The sequence below is a fragment of the Microcaecilia unicolor genome, chromosome 3 (assembly GCF_901765095.1).
Source record: "Microcaecilia unicolor chromosome 3, aMicUni1.1, whole genome shotgun sequence".
Lineage (NCBI taxonomy): Eukaryota > Metazoa > Chordata > Amphibia > Gymnophiona > Siphonopidae > Microcaecilia > Microcaecilia unicolor.
Window position 1 is genome coordinate 440,690,180 of NC_044033.1, and position 25,558 is coordinate 440,715,737.

A 25,558-nucleotide genomic window follows, 5' to 3' on the forward strand; every position below is an offset into this window, starting at 1 on the left:
TAAGCACATCAGACCAATCAACATCAGTTGATTGTCCACTATTAAACAATCTATCCCCTGTCATCAGATCTTTTATCCTCTCTACAGAGAGCCCTGTCTTAGTTTCCCAGCCAATTGAAGCCATGATTACCCAAACCATAAAATAATCTCAATACCAATACGAGGGTTATATTATATTCTAGTAAGTCAAAACTATTTGGATTTGGGATATTTAGCACAAAGGCCCTTACTCTATAAAGGTTATGCTCCTAAATTTACACTCCTAAAATTTATGCTCCTAAATGTATGCTCCTAAATTGGGAGCATAATCTATTTTGGAGCATAGAGTATGCTCCTAGTTTACGAGCATAAATTTAGGAGCATAACCTTTATAGAATAAGGACCTTAGCACTATTCTATAAACTGTGTTTAAAGTTAGGCACCATTTATAGAACAGTGCTTAGCACCAGGAGCCACAATTACACTTAAACATGACCATTTATACCTACAAAACCTTGGTGTAAATCCCCGTTCCTAAATTAGGTGCGGATCCCCGTTATTCTATGACAATGTGCATAAATTTGGGGATTGCCTCTGATCTATCCTCTTTTTTGACACACATGTAAATACACATACATTTTAATGACATCACATTATCACCAATAATTGCTTGTTAAGAAGCTAATTGTCAGCACAAATTGGCTGTTTATTCAATTAAATTGCATGCACAATTGGCCAATGCCCAAATTTGCAAGTGCAATTTTTAGCAACATTCATTGAATTTTGGGTTTATTGTCCTTATGGGAGTAGAGAGGTTTTCTTCAAATATCTTTTCTTTTTTGTATTTCTTTTCTGGTGTATGGCTTTATTCCTTATGCATGTGTATAATGCTTGTTCATTTTAAATGCATATTAGGGCTGCACATTTAACGCATTTTAATGTGATTAACACATTTAAATTTTAACTTGTGTTAATAATTGCAACGTGTTAATTGAATCAAGCTCCCTGCTCCCTGTCCTGTTACCTGTATCTCTTTGTCTCTCCTTTCATCCTCTTATTTCAGCTTCCTCTTTCTAGTATTTTTCTGTCCTGCTTTTGCCAATACTGTTGTCCCCTCGCCCATGTGCACGCATGCAGGCACACACACACACATTCATTATCTCCCTCTCTCTCCCCTTTGTAGCCCTCCCAGCTTGCTTTTACAGTTAGCAGCACTGCACACATGCTGCTTCTCTCGAGCGAGGAGTCCTCTCTCTGTAGATCCCGCCTCCTTTGACAGAACTTCCTGTGTCCTACAGGCAGGATGCTATAAAAGGAGAGCTCCAGATCAAGAGAAGCAGCATGTGTCCAACACTGCAGACTATAAAGACTAGCTGGAAGGGCAACCAAGGGGAGAGAGAGGAAAATGCCAAGCATGTGCATGCATACTTGGGGGTAGAGAACAGTGTGGTGGAATAAGCAGACTGTATAGGGAAGAACAGAGGATTGGGGGAAGGAGAGTCAGATGCCTGAGTGCAGGGGGAGGGGAGAGGCAGCCATAGATGCCGAGACCTGCAGAAGAAAGAACTTAGAGAGATCCAGACATGGGGGGAGGAAGAGATTGAGAAATGTCAAAGTATTGGTGAAGGGGAAAGGAGATACAGCCAGGCAGAGATGCCAGAACCTGAAATAGGGGATGGAATAAACAAACAATGGAAATGGTTCCCATGGAAAGGAGGGGAAGGGATGGAAGAAGGGTGGAGATGGTGCCCTTGGAGCGGAAGGAAGGAGATGGGATAGTGCCCACAGAAAGAAGAAGAGATGAGATGGTGCGGATGGAGGGGAGGAGATGGTGCCTGTGGTGGGAGGAGGAGAGGAGAGGAGATGGTGCTCACAGAGGGGAGGGAAAGGGGAGAAAAGGAATGGAACAAAATGGAAAAGAGACAGGAGGAGATGTAGTCCATGGAAGGAAGGGAAGGGGGAAAATAAGAGATGGAAACTAAAAAAGATTTCAGGGGAAAGAAAAATGGAAGAAAGATGAGCATGAAAGATGGATATAGGGCAGGAAGTGAAGAAGAAGAAGAAGAAAGAAGGAAAGAAAAGAACCAATGAATGGCAGGATGCTCTGGAAACAAGAGTTCAGTGCACAGAGGGAAGCAGAACCAGAAACAGGGAACAATTTATTAGAAAAATAAAATCACCAGACAACAAAGATAAGAAAAATAGACTTTTTTTCAGTTTAGTAATCCAAATATGACCGTTTTGAAAATTTACATCTGCTGTCTATATTTTTCACTTTACATGAGGAAATGTAAGGGGGATACTTTATGTGATTAATCATGTGATTAAACATTTTTATTGTGATTAAATATCCAATTATAATTTTTAATTGATGTGCAACTCTAAAGCATATAAATAAAAAGGAAAGAAAAATAAGACTATTGATCATCCTTTGGTCAATTTTTTATTTTTTTGTTATATATATTATAAATTCAAGCCTGGAAGAAGGCCAAAGGACTGGAAGAGGTCTATGATTTGCTCAATGGTAAAGATACCCCGATTGGATAAAGATGATCCTACAAACTATATAGACCAGTTTTAAATCTTCCACTCATGGCACAACTGCTTCAGAGAACAGTAGCACAGCAGAAAATTCAATGTTGGGACTACACAAATGGTTTTTCAAGCATGCCAGTAAATAGCTTCAATAGCCTTCAGGCTCACAGGTTTCTTATACATTTAGGTACAATAGATATTGTTTTGTCTCTGGAGTGCTCACAAAGAGCTTAAGTGAATTTGAACTAGGATCTTTTGGTTCTTAGGCCACTGCACTAGCTATTAGGCTACTCCTCAAGATTACTTAGAGGTCTATTCAGAAGTTAATTTAAAAAAGGTTATAAAGCCCAGTTATTTATGTCATAAAGCCCAGTTGCCCTTGTAGTCTCACATCTGGGGGGGAGGGAGGGGGACAGCAACTGCTAGAAGATTAAGGAGGTGGCTTGCCTTATTCCCCCTAGTGCTCAGCTGCTCAATTATATATCTTGGATGTGCCAAGAACCAGGTCTTTTTGGACATGGATGTCTCTTTCCCTTCTTAAATTGGAGCTAGATGTCCATATTTTGGTCCCACCTAAATCCCACCCATAACTTGCCCAGACCATGCCCTCTTGCGATATGGACATACTTCAGTTGTATCACCAGCTTAGTTAGTCATAATATTACTTTTCTTGGGGTGGTCTAGGATTCCAAGATCACTATTTCCATTTAAAGAGTTAAAACAACAAGAATCTATTTTGTTATTTAAGAAAATATGGGTAATATGCCATTTTTTAATGTTAAAGCTCTAATGATTTTGAGTCAAACACTGGTAATCAATAGGATTGATTACGGCAACTCTTTGCTTGCAGGTAGAATGCTGTATCAGATGAAGAGATTCTAGCTAATCCAAAATACAGCAATAAGACTGCTTCATGGAGCCACATCATCTGACCATGTTTCTCCTTTGTTTCAGGAGCAGCACTGATTGCCAGTGTTAGCCAGAATTAAAATCTTGGTGCTGTCTCGCCGGGTTTACTATACAGGGATTCCATCATATTTACATTCTGTTCTACTCCCCTATCAACCTACTTGTACTCTTTATTCCTCACAGTGAATTTATTGGTGGTTTCCTCACACACTAAATTATGGCTAGACACTTTTGTGTCATTCAACATTTAGTTGTATGGCACCCACACTATGGAATTCAGTTCCTCTAGATCTGAGATTAGAGGCCTCAATGAAAAAATGTAAGGCAACCCTCAAAACATTTGTTATGGCAGTCATTTGATATCTCAGCTTATAGATTTATTTTTCTTTTTGTTTGTTCCTATTTGTCTCAGAACAGCATGCTGGATTTTACCTTTTGTATCTCAGAGATGCCTATTATATTTAATTTTTCATTTAGTGCAATATATTCTAACTCGCCCATCTTATCTTAGGCTCCTGGCATTCGCATATAGACATTTCAAACTATGTTTGTTGTTCCTATTTACATCATGCTCAGTACTTGACAGTATTAATTTGCAATCTTTTGTCTGATTTTTATTTAAGGACACCTGATCTACTATGGTCTTTTTTACAACTTCACTATCGGGATACCCTATCTTCCATGTTTTGGTGATTTCTTTGAAAGATACCTTATCCCGAACCATGTGCTTTTGAGTGACTGTCAGCCTTTCCCCCATTTCTAGTTTAAAAGCTGCTCTATCTCCTTTTTAAATGCCGATGCCAGCAGCCTGGTCCCACCCTGGTTAAGGTGGAGCCCATCCTTTCGGAATAGGCTCCCCTTCCCCAGAATGCTGCCCAGTTCCTAACAAATCTAAAACCCTCCTCCCAGCACCATCGTCTCATCCACGCATTGAGATTCCGGAGCTCTGCTCTTGGGCCCTGAGCGTGGAACGGGTAGCATTTCAGAAAATGCTACCCTAAATGTTCTGGATTTCAACTTTCTACATAAGAGTCTAAATTTGGCTTCTAGAACTTCTCTCCCACATTTTCCTATGTCATTGGTACCCACATGTATCAAGACATCCGACTCCTCCCCAGCACTATCTAAAATCCTATCTAGGTGACACGTGAGGTCCACCACCTTCGCACCAGACAGACAAGTCACCAGGTGATCCTCACGTCCACCAGCCACCCAGCTATCTATATGCAGTCCCAGCTTCCATTTCACTGGGCATGCTCCTCATTGCATTACTTGGGTATTTACCTGGGAGAAGTGGGCACTGATTTGTATGATTTGAACTATAAGCCACAGATTAGCTAGTTAGTTCAAGACCTTGATATTGGACTAATTTTACTGTTTCTTGGATGGGTCGCATTGAAGTATAGAAAATGATGATTTTACCTTGTCTGTTATCTTTGTTTGCAGCATTACTGGTGATGATACCAGCCCGGGATTTGGATTATATTCAGCGTTTATTTCATAGGCTTCTCTGAACGAGTAGGTGATCTCGTGTGTTGTGCCATATTCTGTGGTTAGGGAAAAAGGATGGGGGCTTGGCAGTGCCTAGTGTTCATGGGTATTATTATTCCTCACAGCTACAGGCAATTTTGGCCTGGAAAATGCAGGAAGTTAAGCAATGGGTGGAGTTGGAACAGGAGGGGGAGGATGATATCCCTTTGATGCATCTCCTTTAGCAGCCTCCGAGCAGTCATTTTGGGTAGGGATGGGAGGGACTCTTTTGAGCCTTAACTATGAAAATTTGGTGGGCAGTGCGGGCAGGCCTTATGGAGCGTCATCATTATTCCTGGTACACACCCTTAATGTATCATGTGGAATTTATCCCAGGGAGAGGAAAGGCCTTGTTTCGGCATTGAGAAAGTCAGGGTTTGGTAGGCATGGGTCAGTTTTTTGACCCTAAGTGCATAGAAGTGCAACCCTTTGGGGAGTTACAACAGCATTATGAGCTTTTGCCTAAAAGATGTGTTCCCCTATTTGCAAGTCAAGCATTATCTTTGGGGGGCCCCAGGTGTTTGGCCCTGTAGTGCAAAATGGTGCTATTTCCCAGATTTATCAATGTCTAATCGTAAAGGGTGCCTTAAGCATAAGTATATGGTTCAGTGGGAGGATGATTTGGGTAGGGCGCTCAGTGAGGAAGAATGAAAGATCATCTGTTTGCACACATCTAAATTGGATATGTCTATTTTAATTGTGGAGGATGAGTATAAGGTTATTTTAAGGTGGTACTTTACTCCTGTGAGACTGGCCAAAATGGGGATATGTTCACTGGATCTATGTTGGAGGGGCTGTGGGAGTCAGGGGACTTATTGTTATATGTGGTAGGATTGTCCTCTTGTGCAACTGTTGTGGACTCATATTTTCTATATGTTCTCTCAGATCTTGCAGGAAGACCTAGAACCAAGTATGGTGCTTGTTCTTTTGGATGTACAGCTTCTCCAATTGGCTGGGACTGTGGATCTACTGTTGAGATTGGGGATAACGGTAGCTAGGGTGGTTATTGCTACTACTTGGAAATTGCCTCAGGCTCCCAGTCTTTCTCAAGTGATGCAAAATTGGACCAGAGGTATGATATGTACCGCCTTACTGCTCTCTGTTGTTTTCAAGTTCACTCCTTTGATAAGCAGCAGAAAATATATAGACACTGGAAAGATACATGTGGACTCTTAATGGTTGAGAGTTCTTTGTCATAAGCTTTATGTGTGGTTGATCTGGGTGGGAGAGGTGGGTTGGGTTAGCTGCTGGGTAGTTAGGTTATTTTTGTATTGGATAGATGCATGAAGAAACCACTGTGTATCTGTCTTGTTTGTGCTTTCTTGTGTTCTTCTGATATAATAAAGGTTTGTTTAAAAAAACAAATCACCTATTCGAGGCTATCCAGTTATGTTCAGCGGCACTTAACTGGTTAGCGCTGCTGAAAATAACTGGTTAGCACCATACTCAAAACTGGTGAGTTTGAGGGTGTTCCAGTGCAGAATCAGCACTTGGCCGATTAAGGGCCAATATTCATTACTTAACTAGCCAAGTTAATTGCATAAATAGGACTGCATAAAAGTCAGTCCTGTCTTTGTGCAGTAAACTATAGCCGGTTAAATACTGAATATCACACTTAACTAGCTTTCAGGCTTATTTTCGAAAGTGATCGCCGGCCATTTCCTGACATAAATCGGGAGATGGCCAGCGATCTCTCAAAAGTGGCGAAATCAGTATAATCAAAAGCGGCTTTTTTGACAGCATCGCTGCTTTCCCGTCGCCTCACTGGCGAAAGCTCAAGGGAAGTGTCAGCGGTGTAGCGAAGGCGGGACATGGGCAGGCATGGGCATGGCTACCAGATGGCCGGCTTTCGCGGATAATGGAACAAAAAAAAGCGGCGTTAAGCAGTAGTTCGCCAGGTTTACTTGGTCCTTTTATTTTCACGACCAAGCCTCAAAAGGTGCCCCAACTGATCAGATGACCACCGGAGGGAATGGGGGATGACCTCCCCGTACTGCCCCAGTGGTCACCAACCCCATCCCACACTAAAAAAAATACAAATCAAAACCTTTTTTTACCAGCCTGTATGCCAGCCTCAAATGTCATACCCAGCTCCCTGACAGCAGTATGCAGGTCCCTGGAGCAGTTTTTAATGGGTGCAGTGCACTTCATGCAGGCAGACCCAGGTCCATCCCCTCCCTACCTGTTACACTTGTGGTGGTAAATGTTAAGCCCTCCAAACCCCCCAAACCCACTCTATCCACATGTAGGTGCCCCCCTTCACCCATAAGGGCTATGGTAATGGTGTAGAGTTGTGGGGAGTGGGTTTGGGGGGGGGATTTGGGGGGCTCAGCACCCAAGGTAAGGGAGCTATGCACCTGGGAGCTATTTGTGTATTTTTTAAACATTTTTAGAAGTGCCCCCTAGGGTGCCCGGTTGGTGTCCTGGCATGTCAAAGGAGTGCGCTACAAATGCTGGCTCCTCCCATGACCAAATGACTTGGATTTCGCCGGGTTTGAGATGGCCAGCATTTTTTTCCATTATTGCTGAAAACCGGCGATCTGAAACCCGGCGAACTCTGGCATTTGGCCGGGCTAAATCGTATTATCGAAAAAAAAAATGGCCGGCCATCTTTTTTGATAATATGGTTCCGGCCAGCAGTTGCTCCGCCACCAAAATAGATAACTGGTGATCTACTGTATTTCACCGGTGACGTTCGGTTATGCCCCTCCACGTGTTAGCCATCTACACAAACCCTGAAATTAAATGCCAGTGCCCAGTCATAGTTCAGCAGGGAATTTCTGGGTTTTGCACTGGCTACGGACAGAAAAATGCTAATCACTGCCTGCTGAATATTTTCTTTCCATTAATTCCTGGTATTGAATCAAGGAACAAAGAAAATATGACAAGAGAGATTATTTATTTGCCATTCTGGCAGGTATCATTTTTTTCTGTTCTCGTATTTATATTCAACATTTCCTATTCTTTCATTGACTCGTAGGGTTTCTTCTTTACCTATAGCTCTTTTGAGCAGGGACTGTCTCTTTGTATCAGGTGTTCAGCGCTGCGTGTGTCTGGTAGCGCTATACAAATGCTAATAATAACAATAATAATAATAGACCATACTTAGATTGAAGTAGCAAGAACAGGTAGAATGGTGTGGTCTAGGAGAACAGCTCTTCACTCTAAAGAAATGAAGACAGCATCTGTTAAATGATAAAAGTCATCATTCAACAGTGTTCAATATGCTCCTTTCAAATTAAATAAAAATGATTCCAAAATTGTACTGATTGAAACCTATATTTACTCTAGATGTGTCAGTCTCAGACAAATTGTTTTTCCGTTACTGAATCATATTTCTGAGCTGGCTCAACTACGTATTATTCATTTGAGAACCAGAAAAATAAGTTGCAAGTCAGTAAAGAATTTACTAAACCATTGCTGATCAATTAGTCTATGCATTATTATAGTTGTAATAATTTAGATACAGCCAAATAAAGATATTAGCATGGCAGTCATTTTCAACATTATAACCTGCGAATATTTTAGAATACTTTTATAGTAATAATCTAACAAATACTGGAGAATTCAAGCTCTCAGTAAAATATTCCAACCTAATAAGTGGAGCTTGATATAAGCTCCACTTATTAGGTTAGAATACTTTTATAACCATTAGCAAAGAAATATTCATCATATTCATTTAAAGAAGAGAAAAAAATTATAATGTTTTATTTACTCGGAGCACGGTATGTTGTAGCAGTAAACAGAGGGATAGAAAGACCACAAGGCCAGGTTCCAGAGAGAGAGAGAGAGAGGAACATAAATGAGGGCTAAACAGAAAAGTTCCCAGTATGCTCTGTAGGTCAGAGGAAAACAAATTGGTTCCTCTTTCTCAGATTTCAGAAGAGAGTGCAGCAAGAGAAAAATGACAACAGAAGAAAGAAAAAAAGAAGATAGAAGCACGTGGGACCTCATGCTCACATCAAGAAGATCAGAAAGTAGTGAAGACCAAGTGCAGAAGACAGAAAGCACATGAACAGAGGAGCAGTTAAGTAGAGGTGTTAAGAAGATCCTTCCCATCCCTGCTTCCTCCCACACCCTCCAATGTAGCAGAATTAGATAGAATAAGCAGGAGATGGAAGAACTAGCTGCTGAAGAGCATTGGAAAAATGAAAAAAAAAAAAAAACCTGAGCCAAAAGCAACCAAGGAGGTTGCAAAGAAGCTGTTTGAATTGTGGTCCAAGGAGAGTCCTTGGGAAGTAGAAGCAACATTTTTGGTGTACAAAGCCAGCCAAGAGTCCTAGGGCTTCAGAGGGTAGAAACTGTGGTGCAAACAGCTAGTACCTAGTAGAGAGAGGAAAGCAGACAGCTTGTACTGACTAGCTGTATGGGAACACAGCAGGGATAGTGAGAGGCAACCACTATGAGGCACAGAGTGGCAGAAAGAATTTCTACATCTATCAGAGAGAGAAGCATCTGCTTCAAAGGACTAGAAAATAGCATCTGGCTAGAGAGAAAATGTGTTCTATTTTTATTTCCAGTTTAGCAAACAGTATAGAGTAATGCATGTATGTAAGAAGCCAGGGAACTCTGTAGCTTGCCCATCAGGTATAGAGAAGTTTTCTTTGTTTTTGACAGTCAGTGGTAGGTATGGTGAGGGAAAAGAACAAATTGTAGTTCATATTATGTGAAAGGATCCTTGCATTCAGAGGCTCTAACAGACTACCAGGGGCCAATAGAAAAATCTTGTCATGCACCCAACAAACACACTATCTAGAGCATGCTTAGGGACCATAAGAACATAAGAATAGCCATACTGGGTCAGATCAATGGTCTGTCTAGCCCAGTATCATGCTTCCAACAGTGGCCAAGCAAGGTCACAAGTACCTGACAGAAACCCAAACAGTAGCAACATTCCATGCTACCAATCCCAGAGCAAGCAGTGGCTTCTCTATGTCTATCTCAATAGCAGACTATGGACTTTTCCTCCAAGAAATTCTCCCAACCTTTTTTTAAATCCAGACACGATAACCGCTGTTACCATATAATCCGAAAATAAGAACATAAGAGTAGCCATACTGGGTCAGACCAGTGGTCCATGTAGCCCAGTATTCTGTTTTCCAAGCAGTTGCCAAGTCAGGTCACAAGTACCTGGCAGAAACCCAAATCATGGCAACACTCCATACTACAAATCCCAGGGCAAGCAGTTGCTTCCCATGTCTGTCTCAATAGCAGATTATAGACTTTTCCTCCAGGAATTGTCCAAACCTTTTTTAAACCCAGATACGATAACCGCTGTTACCACCTCCTCTGGCAAAGAGTTCCAGAGCTTAACTATTCGTTGAGTGAAAAAATATTTCCTCCTATTTGTTTTTAAAGTATTTTCATGTAACGTCCTTGAGTGTCCCCTAGTCTTTGTACTTTTGGAATAATTAAAAAATAAATTTACTTCTACTCATTCTAGACGACTCAAGATTTTGTAGACCTCAATCATATCTCCCCTCAGCCATCTCTTTTCCAAGCTGAAAAGCCCTAACCTATTTAGCCTTTCCTCATACGAGAGGAGTTCCATCCCCTTTATCATTCTGGTCACTCTTCTTTGATCCTTTTCTAATTCCGCTATATCTTTTTTGAGATACGGGGACCAGAACTGAATGCTGTAACCAGGTGCCTCTCTTGTGCAGCCAAGGATAGAACAATCTCCTCCAGCCACAGGCTCCCGGTACAATGAAGAAATAGATGTCCACCAGTAACTTCAATCTTAAGGACTTTTATTCCATGCAGGTTTCTAGTACATAGTTCCAACAGCAGCATTCACCTTCAATCTTAAGCACATATAAGCCACCTGAAAGTGTGTGGCAAATAGTCCCCTTTAAGCAGCAGGCTATCAGCACATACCAGGATTCAATACAGGCTTACAGTCAGCTCCAGTCTGGGCTCTTTATCCAGTGCACAATAAACAGTTGTTCAAATCCCAAGTCAAACAGTTCTTTCAGTTCATCATCACAGTTCACTCACCAAGCAGCAGTTTCTACCTTCTATCCTCTTTACCTTCAGGAGAGTTCAATACTTTAGGGACTTCCTCTACCCAAGGAATTTCAGCCTGCTTCAGTACTTTAGGGACCTCCCTGTCCAAGGATTTTCAGCCTGCTTCAGTACTTTAGGGACCTCCCTGCCCAAGGATTTTCAGCCTGCAAATACTTTAGGGACCTCCCTCCCAAGGGTTTTCAGCCTGCAACTGCTTCTCTCCTTCTGCTTCTCTCTTCTGAACTGAACTTCCTGAGACTCCTTCCCACCTGCCTAATCAATCCCTGGCTTCAGCTACCACAACCAATCATTCTCCTTCCATTAGCTTCCCCACACCCATACCAGCTGAGTTAAACATTAGACTAATGAGATCAATGATGAGCTCCTGCACACAGGGTTTCTTAACTCTCTTTCCGCCTAGTGGCAGCCACTCTACACAACCTGCCAGCTTACACCCATGTCTTCCCCAATTGCAGCTAGGAGTCCAGTCTGGGTTCTTCATCTCACCCTCTGGCTCCTTGCCTGCAATGCCTTCTGGGACTTGTATTTCAGATTGAAACTGCCTTAACCCAACTATCCTAGATGTGACTTTATCACAATGCAATACTGAAGGTATCGCTCCATGGACACACCATGGAGCGATACAAGGGCATTATAGTATTTTCAGTCTTATTCACTATCCCTTTCCTAATAATTCTTAGCATCTTGTCTAATTTTTTGGACGTTGCCACACACTGAGCAGAATATTTCAGCGTATTATCTTTTTCTTGAGTGAAGACCCACAAGGTGGACCCTAGCATCAGGGAACTGTGATTCGGATTATTCTTTCCAATGTGCATCACCTTGCATTTGTCTACATTAAATTTCATCTGCCATTTGGAAGCCCAGTCTTCCAATTTCCTATTGTCTTCCTGCAATGTTTCACAGTCTGCACGTGTTTTAACAACCTTGAATAGTTTTGTATCATCTGCAAATTTCATCATCTTATTCGTCATTCCGATTTCCATATAATTTATAAATATGTTAAATAGTACCAGTCCCAGTACAGATCTCTGCAGTTCTCCACTGTTCACTCTCCTCCAATGAAAGAAATGACAATTTAACCCTACCCTCTGTTTTCTGTCCACTAACCAATTCCTAATCCACACCAGAATCTTGCCTCCTATCTCATGACTCTTTCATTTTATCAGGAGTCTCTCATGAGGAACTTTATCAAAGGCTTTCTGAAAATCTAGATACACTACATTAGCCGGCTCATCTTTATCTACATGTTTATTCACGCTTTCAAATAAATGAAGCAAATTGGTGAGGCAAGACTTCCCTTAGCTGAACCCATGCTGACTCTGTCCTATTAAACCATGTTTGTCTACGTGTTCCATAATTGTATTCTTTATAATGGTTTCCATTATTTTGCCTGGCACCGACATCAGGGTTACCAGTCTATAATTTCCCAGATCATCCCTAGAACCCTTTTTAAAAATCGGCGTCATATTGGCCACCCTCCAATCTTCTGGTACTATGGACAATTTTAACAACAGGTTACATATTACTAACAGCAGATCAGCAATTTCATGCTTGAGTTTTTTGAGTACCCTTGGTTTATGCCATCCGGTCTAGGTGTTCGCTAGAATGCTTCTTCAGGAAGAAAGGGTTTTGGAATAGGATTCATGCATCATCACTCAATGGTTAACATATACAGATCTGTGTCGAAGAAAGGACATTGTCTGTTTTCTCTCTTTTTCTTTGGTTGATATTTTTCGGTGTTCTTGGAGTTTTAAGCCACTGTACTGATTGAATGTGGACCTATTCACAGTTGACAACACCATCAGTGTTTCATTGGAAAGAACAATTGAATGCCTGATAAGTTTGACAAGGTTTTATGACTCTTTATCCATACACAAACTTATGACCTGCTATATAAGTGAAGCTTTTTTGCATTTTGGATATACTACTGTGTAGACTGATAATGCAATTTTAATATTAGTGATTGAAAAAGACCAACTTCAGCTCCCTTTATAGTACAAGTTCTCTGGTGACTTGAATGCTATCATTACCTTTCTTAATTGGGTGGGCGGTTTGGAACATTGATGTGCAATAATGGTTCCATATCCAGTTGCCACTTGTTTCACATTGTGGGTGAATATACTGCTGAACTGAGCACATCACACTTAAAAATTAAAAAATTAAATTAGCATCTTATTTTCTTCATTTGGATCTGCAATAGAAGTGAATTTTAAAGATTGTTTTTCAACTCTGCCTTGACCGACATTACACTTGGGGGTCTGTATTTTTAAATTCTGTTTGTGTGAAAGAGACACAGCTCTAATTAATTTGGTATGTGAAGGGAGAGGTGGAGCCTGTTTTGAGTTCAGACTAGCCACCAGGACTGAGAAATATGTGACCACCTTCCCACAGTATGGGTTGTTTACCAAAACAGAGAAATTCTCAAGTATTCTGTAATTTTCCTTAGCTCTGAACATGAGTTCTAAGCCTTATAAAAAAGGGGGCCTCTTAGAGTGAAACCGGAAGCTCATCTATGGATGGACACATTTAATAGAACCAGACTCCTGGTCATGAGACTCTGGCTTCGCTGAAAAAGGGGCTTCTCTCAGCTGATGTAAAAAGCCTGGATGATAAAGGACCAGTGATGTATGTATAGGTGTTGTTTATATTATAATGTAATATTGCTTCTTTTCCTGGTCTAGAAACTCCTAGCTTTGCTTGGATGTAGGGACCAGTGATATGATTGTTTCTTTTTAACTATAGATAGGTATTATCGTTTCTTTTCAGTTATACAGCTTAATCATTGTATATATTAGACAATAATGAACCTCTAATAAAAGTCTCATTTACCTAATATGAATCCAAAAGAATCCACAGTAATTACTGAGTAGTCTGTGTTAGTGCTGTGTCAGTGAGGTAGGCTGTAAAACCAGGTCAGAACAGGATCCTTTTTCCATTCTTTAATGGATGCTCGTTTGGCTCTAATAGCCTTTTTCACTTCACCTTTTAACCATACTGGCTGTCATTTTCTCTTCTTTGCACATTTGTAAATACATGGAATGCATCTGGTCTGTGTTTCCACTATGGTATTTTAAACAATGGCCATGTCTGATTTAAAATACTAACCTTTGCACTTGATCCTTTTAGCTTATTTTTAACCATTTTCCTCCTTTTATCATACTTAACCTTATTAAAAAATGCTGTTACAATATATTTCCTTTGTAGCTCAAACTTGATCATGTTATGATCACTATTTCCTAGTTACCTCTCGAACTGTGCCCTGCATTCTACTAGGGACTAGATATAAAATGTCTCCCTCCCTATATGTCAGTTCCTGGGCCCTTTTACAAAGCTATGGCACTTACCACATTTTTAAGAGGAGACACTAAGTGCATCCACATTAAGACACTTAAGTTCCCTGGGGAAGGAAATCTGCTGATATTCAGTGGCACTTAACTGGGCAATGCCACTGAATATTGGCACCTGTCATTTTACAACCAGGCCACACAGGATCAGTATGGGGAAGGAGTTGGGGATGAGCTGGCAGTTATGCGGGTACTGGCAATATTCAGTGCCAGTACTTTGCATATCTAAGTGGGCACATAGAACCACACATGAAAAATCCGAACTATGCACTCTTAGCTATGCAGGTGCCTACACAAATATATTGACTGGAATATGCATAACTTCTGGGTACTGGTCTGAATTGCTGTTGGCTCCCCTCTCTCCCAACCCCCCCCCCCCAAGTGGATCAGCATCAGCCTTCCTCCTTCCCAACACCCCTGAAGTGGATTGCCTCAACTCTCCTTCTCACCTGACCCTGACCAGAAGAGTATTGGACTTAACTCTCCCTCCCCTCACGTACAAACAGGCCTTATCCCCCCTCCAGTAGGCCTCCAGATGCCTACCTTTCAAATCCGTGGTGTTCTAGGAGTCATTGGAAAAGCATCAATCCCACTCTCTCCTGACCTTTGTGGCTTCTCCATAAAAATGGCTGTCATGACCTGTAGCAGCAGCTATTTTGATGGAGGAGCTGTGAAGGACAGGGGTAAATGGGGATTACCCTTGCCCCACTGATCCTTATACTGTTAGACATGCAAAAAGTAAACTCCAGGGGGCCTACTAGGGAGTCAGGGGGTGATCAGGATTGGGCCTCTTTGTGGGTGGGTGGGTGGGTGGGAGGGGGAGGGAGGGAGGGAGGGGTAATTAATTCCAGTCCTCTTCAGGTGCTTGGGGTAAGATGGTTAATTCCGATCCACTTCTGGAGGAGGGGGTTGGCAGAGAGGGTGTGTTTATGCTGATTCGCTTGGGCATTGGGGGGCAGTGAGGAAGAAGGATGCTGATCCAATTGAGGGGTCGGGAGGGAGGTAAATGGGATGGGGTTGGAAAGGAAGACTAGTTCCGGTGGGAGAGAGAGGAGAACATTAATACCAAACCCAATATTCAGCCCCCTACCTGGTTAACTAACTGGGCAGTAGACTGACTATCTGGCATTGCTGGCTGCATTCTGGCTGTGGCCAAGGCCCACACAAAGCCTAGATATTCAGAGCTGGTACCCACATATGTGCTGGAACTGAATAGGGGAGCATAATTCAGCTTGTGGTTGTCAGTGTTTTAAAAAAACAAAACACTGACTGCCACTAGTTGAATATTGACCAGAGTATTTAACATTCTTTTACTTAATCACACATTTGCAAGACAATTTCAGAAAGTATAATGCTCCAATTTGCAGAACCCTAGCATACAGAAGGAGAAACATATCAGGAAAAATGCTTAGTTTGAGTTTATAAAACAGTTCCTATCTATACCTAATGACATCCAGTTCAAGAACAAAAGTCACAACCACTTTCTTCCTAAAACACAGTCAAAACAAAGCTTGCTGAAAAACAAAATCTGTGGTAAATCCTGTTGATCCATTGGTGAAGATTCCTTCCTAGATGAAGGCAAATAGAAGGTCTATGACTGTTTATTATTTATTTTTCACCCTTCTACTACGAAAACAGAGTGGTTTACGATTAAAATCAATAGAACCAGAAAAGAACTACAATCTTCAAAATAGGACAGCAGAATAAAAATCAGTTCAAAAGGAAGGTTAGAAGTTTATCAGTGTCTGCCTGCTGCCTCCTCTACTGCGGACTGCCCGCAGCTCCTGGAACTGCACAGGGTAAAAGGTGGGTTTTCAACATGGATTTAAATTTGGGGTGTGAGAATTCTTACAAAGTTCAAGTGAGAGAGAATTTCAAAGAGAAGGACAGATACGGAAGAAGAAGGCTTTTTGCTTCATAGAGGCAAATTGAGACAGGAAAACCGAGGGAATAGAGAGTTGGTGTTGATTAGAACAGCGAGACCTACTGGACGTGTAATGTGAAATAGTTGATGCAAGATAAGGCAGCAATCCTGTATGCAGGTCCTTATGCATTAAGATGAGAATCTTATGTTGAATCCTAAATGGAACCAGTAACCAGTTGTGCTAGTGGAATAGGGGAGTCACCCAATTGAATTGAGGGGCTCTAGCTGAGGCTGATGCTGAACAGACTTCTACAATCTGTGCCCAGCAAATGGCAAAAGACAGGTGAAGCTTCAACAACAGTGGTGTAGATCACTTTATTGTCATGTGCTGCAAGTGAGGATGCTGTGCAGCTCAGTGCGAGGGAATACATCTTGACTGGTAAGATGAATACTGTCATTAACATTTGGGGATAATATGTGGGTATAACCAAGACTCCATTATGTTTGGCTGCCTATATGGTTGGCATGATGGAGACTTGACAATCAGCATTTAAGCATGGGTGACTGAGACTGCTGGGCACACCTCTGGCCATCATATTGGACAGATCGGATGGATTGTGCAGGTTTTTATCTGCTGTCATTTACTGTGTTATTTTGTAGTAGTCTAATAGCTGTATTTTGAACTTTCTGCAAATGCTGTTGGAGACAAGAGGTGAGTCTGGCATAAGCAGAGTAATCTATTTTGATGATTACTAAAGCATATATTAGGGTAGCACAAGTGGAATCATTGATGTAATCCCTAATTGACTGAATAAGTCAGAGTGCATAGAAACAGGATTTGGATACTAACCAGCTTATTTTCGAAAGAAAAGTCCGGCCATCTTCCGACACAAATCAGGGCCGGCGAAATCGGCATAATCGAAAGCCGATTTTGGCCGGCCTCAACTGCAGTCCATCACGGAGCTGGCCAAACTTCAAGGGGGCGTGTCAGAAGGGTACCGAAGGTGGGACGGGGCGTGCTTAAGAGATGGGTGCCCTCGGCCGATAATGGAAAAAAAGAAGGGCGTCCCTGGCGAGAATTTGGTCTACTTTATTTGGTCCCTTTTTTTCAGGTCCAAGTCCCAAAAAAGTGCCCGAACTGACCAGATGACCACCGGAGGGAATCGGAGATCACCTCCCCTGACTCCCCCAGTGGTCACTAACCCCCTCCCACCCTCAAGAAAACAACTTTAAAAACTTTTTTTGCCAGCCTCTATGCCAGCCTCAAATGTCATACCCAGCTCCCTGACAGCAGAATGCAGGTCCCTGGAGCAGTTTTTAGTGGGTGTAGTGCACTTCAGGCAGGTGGACCCAGGCCCATCCCCCTCTACCTGTTACACTTGTGGTGGTAAATGGGAGCCCGCCAGTCCCCCCCCCAAAACCCACTGTACCCACATGTAGGTGCCCCCTTCACCCTTAAGGGCTATGGTAATGGTGTAGAGTTGTGGGGAGTGAGTTTGGGGGGGGGGATTTGGGGGGCTCAGCACCCAAGGTAAGGGAGCTATGCACTTGGGAGCTATTTTAATTTTTTTTTTTTAATTTTTAGAAGTGCCCTCTAGGGTGCCCAGTTGGTGTCCTGGCATGTCAGGGGGACCAGTGCACTACAAATGCTGGCTCCTCCCATGACCAAATGCCTTGGATTTGGCCGGGTTTGAGATGGCCCGCCTCGGTTTCCATTATCGGCGAAACCCGAGGCCGCCCATCTCAAACCCAGCCATCTCTGACATTTGGCCGGCCCCAACTATATTCTCGAAATGAAAGATGGACGCCCATCTCGTTCAAAAATATGGTCGACCCTGCCCCTTCGCAGCGCCGTCCTCGGAGATGGGCGTCCCCAGTCAAAAATGCCCCTCCATGAAAACTTGAAATGGAAAAGACAGCTGATAGTCCAATTGGACTTCCAGGTAGTGGAAGGAGTCAACCAACTTAAAGGGAATGGCATCCAAAAGTGGAGTTGCTGAGAAATGTAATGGGTGGCCTGTGGACCATATTGCTATAGATTTGGATGGGTTCAAAACTAGATAAAGTGAACATAGCCAGGCAGAGACTAGATAACTGAAAGATCTGGATTGTGGCCTCAGATGGCATTCTTAACAATTCCACAAGATATTTATGAAACATCTCCTTACCAGACATTTTATTCATTCTAAGAAAACTAAGGAGCCTTAAATTGTTCTTCTAGACAATGTTCACTTTCTCTAATCTCCTATGGAGGTTTAAGTTGTCTATAAACAAGGCAGTCTCATTCTGTGTACTTTTTCCACTTTAGAAGGGAAGTTATCAATGCAAGTTACTGCTAAGACATGTTATTTAACTGTTAAGCCCAGTTTTTAGTAACTAGGTCTCATTGCATAAAATGGGATCTGTGGTAAAATAGCATGAGTTAGTGGTAAAATAACACATCTTAACTATAGCCCACATTGATAACTACAACCCTTTGTCTCAAGCCAATCCAGGTTGAGGTTGCAGTGGAAATCTCATTAGCTGTGCATACCACTAAGCCAGAAACAGTATTTATTTGTGAAGAAAGAATATTTGAATTGCCCTGAAAGAGTGTTAGCCAATCTTTCTATGGTTGGCCAATTTGCATCCAATGAGATGACTGGCTGTTTCTGAAGCTGAAATCCAAAGGGAATCTCACAGACCTCACAAGAATTCACATCCAAAGAAATCAAAACTTGGAAGTGCTGTATTATCACCTGTTCCATAGTGTACTTACACTGCTAGGTATCCCAATTGTGTTGAACAAGGCAGAGGCTGCAGACATTCCCTCACTTCAGAGCTCAACAATGTATCCAATGCCATAAGTTATGCTGGTCTTCCTTCTACTAGTAAGAACCTCAGTTGTACTGTCCTCAAAATAGTGGATGCTTTTCGTCTTACCAGGAATAAATCAAAGGACACCCCGACAGTAGGGGCATCCAAGTGGTAGGTAAGAAAACTATAGGGCTATCCTTGTATAATTTTCAAAAGCCTTTTCTGCATATGAAACAGGCTGTATAGGCTTTGATTCTGGCAACCTGGGTTTGATTCTCAATGTAGCTCCTTGTGACTTTGGGCAAGTCACTTAACCCTCCATTACTCCAGGTACCAAAACTTAGATTGTGAGCACTCTAGGGACAGAGAAAGTACCTGCAGTTAATGTGTACAGTGCTGCATACTGTATGTCTGGTAGCACTACTAAATGAGTAGTAGTAGTATCCCAGCTTCACTACCCACATAGAAATATCCCAGGCAATATTTAGCCCACGGTGGTCAGTATTTTTTAAACACTGACTGCTGTGGGCTGATGACCCAGATGTTCAGTGTTGGGACACATCTGACTACCAGCACTGAATAGCCAGGTCTAGAACAATACCTGAAGTTATTCAGGTACTGCCGATATTCCGAATCTGTACCTGGACAGCTATTTGGGCAAGTCAGGAACACTATTTATATGGTCCTAACTTGTCTGGATAGTTATCTGGGCACTCACCTTGAATACAAGCAGTGCTTGGCTCTACCTATACTCTGCCCCTGGACATCCACAGCACTAATTGGATATTGCCGCAATGGTCAGACCTAATATGCAACAGCACTATTCAGTTAGGTGCTATTGGTCAGCAAGCGTTAATAAGAAAGGAGTCAGTCTTGCCAGTTATCTCCTTTGGAATTTCAATCTCATCTAATCTATCAGATCTAAAATTACTGAAGTGACTGATTAATGTAACTGTATAACTATTATACTGTACGCTTATAACAGCTTGCTGCCTTTTTAAAACTATAGTGTTCATTTTCTTCTACCCTGTAGTTCCCCAAGGTGTTAATGTTGCATCTTGTTTTAACTTGCCCCTTATTTCTGTTTTTCTAGTCTCCGCATCTCTATTTTGTTGCTAATTTAGTAAATCCTTGCTGCAGCTGCTGCATATAATACAAGACCTCTTACCTTGCAAGACTCCTTTCCCAACCCTTTAAAGCTCCTGCAAACACTTCAAAGTCCATGAGGGATGCCATCTATATGTTTTAAAATAATTATTCCTGACTTCAACCTGCATTCTTCTCATCTTCAAACAATGTTTTGTCCATAGGGATGTATAATATCTGAGTTTGATCATAGGCTTTGATGCTCAGAGACAGCATATGGCTAATTATAAAAGTGATTATAATTACTTCTGCATTCAAAAGCCTATGCTTGAAGTCTGCTCACCTACATAACAGGGATTCATTGTAATTAAGAGCAACCAGTTGATAAGAGCAACTTTATAAATGATTGATATTAATGTTTTTGAAGCACCCTACAGCAGATGTAGTAGGAAAAGAGAGTAATTTTGATGTCAGTATTCAATAAAGATTAATAGAATAATTAAAATATCTCTTCCCCCCTCCCCCCCGGGTGTATATATTATGTTAAGTAAGAAAGTGTAGAGTGAATTAAAAAATTGGTTCATGTTCAGAAAATGTGTTTTTCTTTTCCCAAATTGTTGTTTAGTTCACATATTTCATGTTAGTAAAATTAACATATTCTAGACATGTTTGCTCCACAGACGTCAACTGCATTTACATTAATTCATGGCCCAATGCACATTAAATTAATTTCATGCAAACTTTTAAAAATACCTTGATGGGCAATTCTATAACTAGGTGCCCACATTTATGTGGAAAAAAGGGAGGGGTAGGAGTGCCCAAAACCATTCCAACTAACAACTCCAGAGAGCTGAAGAATGAAACACAAATGTTTATTAAAATATCTCTGAAGTGGAGCCCACAAGGGAAACTTATTACTATTTGGGCTTCTACCAGGTACTTGTGACGTGGATTGACCACTGTTGGCTATTCTTATGTTCTTAAGTTACATTTAATTACCTGTATGTTTTGTGCGTTGGACCTAGGAGAGCATATTAAAGTGTTGTTTATGTCCTTTTATCCAGGAAGTTTTATAGCACAGACCTAAAAAAATGACAAATGACTTGACACAACACTGTGTTTCAGCAGACAACACCTGCTTCAGGAGTCACATATTCACGATGCTGTAGTGCCAAACTTATGTGTTTAAATAAACCTCCACAGAGAGTTTTTATGTGCTGAAACAATTGACCATCCACTTCTCCCACGATAAGCAGAACAAACACCACTCACAAAATGTGAGCCAAAGCACACACTGCAAGGAGCGTGAGGTTCTGAACTACCACCCCAGCCCAGCCCAACCCATCCCCCTGCTGTGATAGAAATAATACTAAGAAACATATTCCATTTGCAAACCACATTCTCCTAATTCCCCTCTTCCCACCCCCTAAGCATTATAACCAAAGGTGCTAGGTCAAAAATATTCCCTTTCTTTCTTCCATCACTCTCCCACACATCAAACACACAAAATAACCCAGCATAACGGATAAATAATTCAACTACAGAGCTAAGACAGCACCTTGAAGCATGTCACAGAGCAGGAGACAAGCGCTAGTGGCTCACTAAAAGTTGTATGGATCATGCAATTCCAGCAGGGGGCAGACACTGAGGTTTCTTCACCTTATCAGGAGCACACAGCCATATTTGAAGCTTTACTCAGGTGGGTCATGAGGGTGAAACATCACTTATGTCCTGCAAAATCTTCCAGGATTCATTCAAAGTCTTAGAGGACCTTTTACTAAGCCGCATAGGTGCCTATGAGTGCCCAGCGTACGCCAGTTCAGAACTACTGCCCGGCTACCACATGGTCTGGGTGGTAATTTCATTTTTTATGTATGTCCAGTATGCACACTGGAAAATATATTTTTATTTTCTTGCATGCGGCGCTAACCGGGCGGTAATCAGCATTGTACAAGTGCTGATGATTACCGCCTGTTATTGCGTGAGACCTTATCACTAAGTGAATGGGTGGCGGTAAGGACTCAGGCCCAACATCATTTTTGGCCAAAAAAAAGGCCTTTTTTGCAGGTGCGCTGAAAAATGGATCTGTGCACGTCCAATGCACGCATCTACACCAGCGCAGGCCATTTTTTGGTGCATCTTAGTAAAAAGACCCCTTAATGCAATAAGTCTTGACAGCAAATACAAAAGACAGAGCAAAAGGGAAATTACAGCTATGAGAAATCTTTCCTTTAAGCAATATGTCTAGTACAGATTTTAATTCTTTTTGATCAGTCAATGCAAACAAGTTCTGAAACACATGCACAGTAGCTTCTTGGTATAGTAGCATGCCCTTCTGATGTGCTTTTGATAAATCCATTCAGTTGTAGCATACTGCGCAAAATGCACAACAATATCTCTTGGTCGATTCGGGGGAGGGTGGTTGACCGAGTGCATGATGACTGCACTCAAGTTCTATTGGAGACACATTATCTACCTTGCCAAGGAGCTGAGTAGAAAGAAGCTGAACAATATTAGAAACATCTTCTTGACCCCACCAATTCAGGTACTCCACAAAATCTCAAAAATTTCCAATGTCCTCTATTTTCAAATCGGTGATTTTAAGCACCATCTGGCCAATATCCAGTCCTATTTAACCAGCCAGGAGTGTTTCCTGGCTGGTTAAATAGCACTTAGCTGGTTAAGCACTAATATTCAGTGCAAGCTAGCTGGTTATATATGCTGAATATTAGCGCTTAGCACATAGGGCTAGATTGTGCATATCACACCTAAAAAATCGGTGCCAAAATGAAAAATGCCTAAGCATAGTGTATAAAGTATGTCTTAATTTAGGCGTACTTTATAGGATAAGCAAACAGTTCTGTGTGGTTTATAGAAAAAGATCTCGGTGTCGTTGTAGATAATACGCTGAAATCTTCTGCTCAGTGTGCAGCGGTGGCCAAAGAGCAAACAGGATTCTAGGAATTATTAGGAAAGGGGTGCTGAATAAGACCGAAAATACTATAATGCCTGTGTATCACTCCATAGTGCATCTGCACCTTGAGTATTGCGTTCAGTTCTGGTCACTGTATCTCAAAAAAGATATAGCGGAATTAAAAAAAGGTTCAAAGAAGGGTGACTAAAATGATAAAGGGGATGGAACTCTTCTCGTATAAGGAAAGGCTAAAGAGGTTAGGGCTCTTGAGCTTGGAAAAGAAACAGATGAGGGGAGATATGAATGAGGGCTACAAAATCCAGAGTGGTGTAGAAGTAAATCGATTTTTTACTCTTTCCAAAAGTACAAAGAGTAGGAGACACTCGAGGAAGTTACATGGAAATACTTTTAAAATAAACAGGAGGAAATATTTATTCACTCAAAGAATAGTTAAGCTCTGGAACTCTTTGCTGGAGGATGTAGTAACAATGGTTAGTGCATCTGGGTTTAAAAAAGGTTTGCATAAATTCCTGTATGAAAAGTCCATAGTCTGCTATTGAGACAGACTTGAGCAGCAATTGCTTGCCCTGGGATTTGTAGTATGGAATGTTGCCACGATTTGGGTTTCTGCCAGGTACTTGTGATCTGGCTTAGCCACTGTTTGGAAAACAGGATTCCTGGCTAGATGGACCATTGGTCTGACCCAGTATATGGCTACTCTTATGTTCTTATGTCAGTCCTACCTCACTTGGATTACTGTAATGTTCTATTTCTTGGTATTAAGTGTCAATATCAGAAAAAACTGCAACTCATACAGAATACAGTTGTTAAACATATACAGATTGAATAGATATACTAGTGTTTCAACTCATCTTAACAAACTACATTGCCTTCTCATAGCAGAAAGACTCAGGTTCAAAGATGCTTGTTTAGTTTTTCAAACCATAGAGGGTTTCATCTCTGAATGGCTGACTAAGACCACTTCGCTATGTTTGGTCCAGTCTAACAGACTGACAGAACAACTGATGCTAGTGTCACAGTTTCAAAAGACAATTCAAAATTAGAAGATTTTCAGCTCTCTATTCCCTGTACTTGGAGTTAAAATATGGAACTCTCTACCTATTGCCATCAGAACAGAAAACAGCTACCTTAGCTTCAGGAAGAAGCTGAAAACCTTTCTCTTCCCAAAGACTGCTTCATAACAATCCATTGACTTCTACCTCCTACATCCATTATGCTTTCCTATAATGTTTTTGGTCTCATGCATTACACCAATGGTCTCTAATTGTTCTCATACCTCACACTTACATTATCGGCTTTTGTCTCACCTAGAATGTAAACCGCACTGAACCCTGGAAAGGGGATATTAGCGGTATACAAGAATTGATTTGATTTAATAAAGAATCTCAGAACAAATTCAAATTCTGCATGAATTCCAGTCATTGTTTTTCATATTCCTCTATGGTCTTTTTCTGTTTCAACTGTTCCTCCAAGGAGAAAATCTGTTCTTTAATCTCATTTCATGAAGTTGTAGTCTTTTCCACAATAAAAATCATCAGATCCTGAATGCATCTTTTTAGGATAGATATCCATTTATCCATATACTCTTTTCAGAAAGCTTGGGTTCCTTAATAATCCGGAGGCCTCTCGGTATCATAGACATCTTCAGATATTGTACTAATGCACTGCCATGTAGTTCTGTCCTAGTTAATTGTTTATGCAGAATTAAAAGATCTGACCAAGAACTCTGAGAAGTGTCACCAACACTAACTTGTCTCTCTTTTACAGGATACTGATCTTGAAACAGCCACATGGCGAAACATGTTACAGGTCTCCTGCCTTTGAACTGTATGTATAAAAGAAAAAAAGCAAAAGAAAAGAAGAAGAAAAGATAAGTACTTATGTACTATTATTAGTCTGAAAATATTGGATCAATAAAGATCAAAAATTTATCCTATTGCTATTAAGCTGCTTGGGGGCTTAGGGGTCCTTTACTAAGGTATGCTGAAAAATGGCCTGCAGTGGTGGGTTTTAGGTGTGCAGAATCATTTTTCAGGTCACCTGTAAAAAAGGGCTTTTTAAAATTTTTGCCGAAAATGAATGTACGGGAAAATTGTCGCATGTCCATTTTGGGTCTGAGACCTTACCAACAGCCCTTGACCTAGTGGTAAAGTCTCACATGGTAACTAGGCGGTAATGATCTACGCGTGCCAAATGCCACTTGGCGTGCGCCCAATACGCACGGCAAAAATGAAATTACCGCAAGAGCCACACAGTAGCCGTGCGGTAACTCCATTTTGGTGCACGTTGTGCACACATAGATGCTTATGTGGCTTAGTAAAAGGGCCACTGAATGTTATTATTCTGATGGATCCAACGATACTATAATGTATGTGAGAAAAGATGGTTAATTGAAGATTGGAGAAAGTGTGTTATGATTCAAACACAAAGCATGTCATCTTTAAAAAAATCATATAAATCAAAACACTAGTGATAAGGAAAATAAATCTATAAAACTGATAACAAAGAATAGAAGAAAGAGTATGAAAAGAAGACAAGTGGATAAAAGGA